Source organism: Marmota marmota, unplaced genomic scaffold (assembly GCF_001458135.2).
Source record: "Marmota marmota marmota unplaced genomic scaffold, marMar, whole genome shotgun sequence".
NCBI classification, from domain to species: Eukaryota; Metazoa; Chordata; class Mammalia; order Rodentia; family Sciuridae; genus Marmota; species Marmota marmota.
The window spans coordinates 14,249,796-14,255,386 of record NW_026000241.1 but is presented as its reverse complement, the minus strand read 5'-3'; positions in this window follow the sequence as shown (position 1 = coordinate 14,255,386).

Here is a 5,591-nt window from a genome sequence, read left to right as displayed (position 1 = left end):
AAAAAAAATATATATATATATATATATATATATATATATATTAGAATTTGCTGATCAGGACTTTAAAAGTTTATATAAATAAATTTAGGGATAGAAAAGAACAAGACTGAATAAGTGAATATATGGGTGATATCAACAAAAAAATGGAAAATATTTTTAAAAAGAACAAAATGGAAATTCAAGAAAAGAACAATATTTGAAATAAAAAAAAATTCACTGGATGAGCTTAACAATAGTGTGGAACATTGGAAAAGAAAATATTAGTGAACTTGCAAAGAAAATAGACATTGTGTAAATGGAAGAACAGAAAGAAAAAATACTGACAAGGCAAACATGTCTTCAGAAACTTGAGGGAGAATATCAAGTGGTCTGAGATATGAGTAATTAGGTAGGAGAAGATTCAACAGAGAAAACATTTGAGCAAATGACTAAAAATTTTCTAAATTTGATTTAAAAATTAACCGGAGATCCAAGAAGCTCCACAATCTGAAGCAGGATACACACAGAGAAAATCTCACCCACATGCATCAGACTAAAATTGATATAAGCCAAGTTAAAGAAAAAGTCTTGAAAGAGGCAAAGTAGAAAAAAAATATACATTATATTATAGGAAGTAATAATAAGAAAGATCATTTATTTCTTTTCAAACACATTGTAGCAGAAGCCAATGCAATAATATTAAGTTCTGAAAGAACAAAATGATCAACCCAGAATTATATACCTACCACAATATCTTTTAAAAATTAAGATGAAATACACAAATTACAATAGCCAAAGTATGGAACCAGTCTAGGTGACCGTCAACAGAGTGAATGGATAAAGCAAATTCAATTCCTTCAATAGATAACAAAGATATTCAAAGTGTCAACTCCTTTTAGTATCACTATCGGTAATTGTATCTCAACGATTTTTTTTCTTTTCATCTAAATTGCCAAATTCATTGGTAAAAGTAATTAATGGTATTCCCTTAACTTTTAATGACTTTTTGTTCTGTAGCAATATCTCCTCCCCTTATACTTATAAGAGTGGTGATTTGTGCTCCTCTCTCCCTCTCTCTTTCTCTGCGGGTAGAGGTTCATGTAGATAAAAATTTATTGATTTTATTGTATCTTTCAAATAACCCACTTAAAGTATCTTTGCATCTATCTATTTTAAACTCATTTTGATTTTAATGATTTCTGCTCTAAATCAAACACACGAGTTTTATTCAGCCATTAAAAAGAATTAAATTTTTATGTCATTTTCAGGAAAATGAATGGAACTTGAGACATTATGTTAAGTGAAGACTCACAAGGTCAATGGTCTTGTTTTCTCTCATTCGTGAAAGCTAGAGAGGAAAAAGGAGAAGAAAGGTATGTGCGTGGTGTGGGAACTCATGAAAATCAAAGGGAGATCAGTAGAGGAAAGCTACCAAGAGCTAGGAGGCAGGAAGGGAGGGGTAAATACTGGGGAGTGATATTGACCAAATTATATTGTCATACTATGTGCACGTACAAATACGTGACAATAAATCCCATCATTATGTTCAACTATAATGAACCAAAAAAATTATTTTTAAAAAGTTATTGTTGGAAAGATTAAGTAAAAGTAATATATAGAAGATTTTCAACACTATCTACATTTATTTAAACTACTTGATATTAAGAAGAAATTTTACCCAACAATAGTCTTTTCAAGTGCACAGGAAACACAAAGATGCACACCCACATGCTTAGCCAACAAAAATCTTAATAAAGTTAGGATTGAAAACATTAAAAAAAATGTGTTCTCCAATCATAATCAAATTAAAAATCAAGTTTAAAGTTACATCTGGAAAATCTCCAATTAGTTCAAATTAGTTGGAAGTCCTTATAAGCAGGACTGAGACTTCTGAGGGAGAACTAGAGAGAGGAGAAATTTGCCTGGGGGCAACAATTCCAGCCTCTTCCAGGTCTCCCTTTGCTGACAGCTCCCTTGCAGACTCAGGTTTGCTTAGCCAACCCCACAAGTATGTAAGCCAGCTACTAGAAATTACTCTTCATTCGTTCATTCATTTCTGTTTCTCTAGTTAAACCCTGACTGATACCGGAAACATGGCATTTAGAAGAAGTTAGAAAAGTACACATAATTAAATTATGCTGGACCTTACAGATATGTTAATAAGAAAGGATTTTTAAGTGCAATGGAATATAAACACTTATACAATCCAAGCATTTTTCTTAATAAATAATAACTTCTGCTCCTGGAACTAGAGAAATAAAATTTCAAAACATTATAATGTTGGTGGCATTAAAGAGAAACTAAAAATCATTTTAGCTTTGAGGAATGTATCCCAGGGAAATAGTTGAAATAAAAGAAAAATATATATGTGAATTGGTTAACTGCTGCTGCACAAGAGCAGCTTGAAATACCCATTGACTAGCCTACATTTCTGTAGTTCGGAAGACTGGCATGCAGGGGCTAATCCTTCTGTCAGTGTATTACAAGGCTGAAATTAAGATGTCAATGATCTAAATGATGGGTCCAGAGGCTCTGGTGGGGAAATCTGCTTCCAAGTTTTTGTGATTGTGGCAGAATTCAGTTTCTTATGGTTCTGTGACTGAGGCCCTATTTCCTTGTCTGTGTGCTGGTGTGTGTGTGTGTGTGTGTGTGTGTGTGTGTGTGTGTGTGTAGGGGAGTGTGCACCCTAAGCTCCTAGAGGCCACTCACATTCTTTGCCACATGGTCCCCCTGTCTTCAACAGAAAATCTCTTTTACATAAAATCCTTGTAATGCCTGGAATCTTTCTGATTTCTTGCACCCAGAGTCAAAGGACTCATGCGATTAGATCAGGCCTGCTCCTCTTCCCTTCTTGAAGACAACTGTGCCCCATAACATTCCATCACCATGGGCTCTAAAGCCATCCTGTTCATAGTCCTGGGAATTATAAAGGGTGTGAATGCCAGGATGGAGTCTTGGAGATGTTTCAAAATTCTGTCCACCACAATATTTATTTCTATGTCTAATCTGGATAGCTGTCTGGATAGCTAGGCACACAGAGTGTTTATCCCTGCACTATGTATATGTTCAAATAGGTGTCTGCCGGAAATAACCGAATTCCAATTCGAGGCCAGGCAGCCTTCAGTTTGTTAAATAATGGGATCTTATCATTAAACAGGCTTCTTCTTTCTATAATATCTTCATGTATGTGCCACCTCTAATTTCAATGAAAGTGGGAAAATACAACACACAACGGTGAACGGGCAGTGATCATAGGAGTTGCAAAATCGGAAAAATATTGGCATTATGATAAGGATCAGAGTGAAAGTGGTAAGAGAGTGTTCTTGTGTTGATGTCATTGTGGCAGCGAGGTGGGAGTGGGGTGGGCAGAGAATAAGCCAGCGTGTTAAGATAAGCAAATGGATTTCTACTGTTTTTACCCTTTTGGGGTTTCTGCCCACACTAGACAAAATTTTCAAAATATTTGGACAGAAGTAGAATGCATTTGGCAAACATATGCTGCCAGTTGAAGCCAGACTCCCTAATCATTATAAGGCTGTGCAAAGCTGGTTTGCAGGGGGCAGGGACGCTGGGGGAGATGAGTTAAATAAGGAGGGTGGAGGGAGGAGGAGCTCCAGCCAGCTCTCCAGGGTTGACTCAACTCTGAAGGGCTCCCTGTGCCTTGGCTCTCAGCGGCTCTTGAAGTTCCTGTTTCTGAGTCACTGATTATGAGTGACAGCTAGAGTAAGTAGAAAGTCCTTCTGTCCTCTCTTGAGACTGCTGTCCAAACTCCCTTTCCCTCAGGCTGCCAGGCCCAGATCAGAGTTGCTGACTGCTGTCTCCAGGCTTGGGACCACCTGCCTTCATGCTTCCAGTGTCACAGTTCATCTTGCTTGCTTTACCAACCAGACCTTTCCTCTCGGAGGCCTGGAGGAAGAAGGACATGTGGGGAGCGAAGCCTCGGGTTTGCCTTCATGCTTCAGAGGATTTGGTAAATGAGATTTTCTTTTCAACAGTAAAAGCACTGGGACAAAGAAACCATGGTTGTTTGAAGCTTGGAATTTGCCCATCCATATTCTTGGGGAGATTCATGTTCTAAACTTTCTCAGGAACCACAAAATACTCTAAGCTTTTCAGGAAGTCCCCGATTTGCATTCAAATGTCACCAGTTAGGTCAGAAAGAAAGGCTCCTTTAGGATATTCTGTACGGCTGTCTTCCAGTTTTGCTCTCCACCATTCACTGAAACATCCTTTTTCCTGTTTTATAAGAATGTTTCAATCTCTGGGGAAAAAATCTCATTTTTCCTCTTCTTACACATCAGTGAGGGCTCTGAAGAGCAAAACATTTTCCTGCTTCTGACATTGAAGATCCTTGAGCAGACATGAGTGGGTGAAGAAGAGATTCTGACGCAGTTGAAAGGCAGAGGACCTGTTTGGGTTTGCTTTGGTGTGTTTGCCACTCCAGGGTTCTATCCCTGGGTTTCAATCAGCTCAGTCCTCCTCCTGTTCACAAGTGTGGGGAGGAATGTTAAGTCCACTGCAACTGAGGTGCTGAAAACTTTTTGGAATTTCTACAAATCTCCACAGCAAGGCCAATGGTACATACAACTTCTCCAGTCCTAAGAGTCCGCACGCAGGCCAGCAAATTTTCCCATGAGAGTCCGGCCAATAGAAGGACCAGGATAGAATGACTGAAAATGACTCTATGAATTTGGAGACCTATGACAAATTGTTGGGTTAAACACCAATCAGTATTCAAGAAAGCTTGCAGTGAGATAAGAAGGACTCTAAAAAATGTGATAATAAAAGCTATAGAAAGGAAAACCTGGCCACTTCCTTTATCTCCAATCTTTAGGTGAGGATCAAAGCAGAGTGACCTTGGTTGTAAAATTGGAAAAGGTGCTTATAAAACATCTGAAGAGTCTCTACCCAAAGGACTTAAAACCAGCATAAGTGCAATTTACAATAGCTAAACTGTGGAGCTAACCTAGATGCCCTTCAGCAGATGAATAGATAAAGAAAATGTGGCATATATACACAATGGAATATTATTCAGCATGGCATTTGCCGGTAAATGGATGGAGTTGGAGAATATAATGCTAAGTGAGGTCAACCAATCCCCAAAAACCAAATGCTGAATGTTTTCTCTGATTTAAGGTTACTGATTCATAATGGGGATTGTGGGGGGGCGGGGCATGGGTGGATTAGATGAACTCTAGATAGAGCAAAGGGGAGGGGGGGAAGGGAGGGGACATGGGGCTAGGAAAGATGGTAAAATGAGATGGACATCATTACCCTAAGTACATGTATGAAGACATGAATAGTGTGACTCTACTTTGTGTACAACCAGAGATATGAAAAATTGTGCTCTATATGTCTAATATGAATTTTAATGCATTATGTTGTCATATATCTCAAATTAAAATTTTAAAAAGAATAATTTTAACTTGGAACTGAACAAAAAAGACATCTGAAGAAATCCACCTGCACAGTAGGCATGTAACCTATCCCAGATATTCCAAGTCATAAGTGTGGTTCAGCCCTCCCTTGTATCCCAGCCTGCTGCCATCAAGAAATGCATAAACAATAAAACATCCAAAACTCTCCACTGAGTCCTTCAGGTTCTTTCTTTG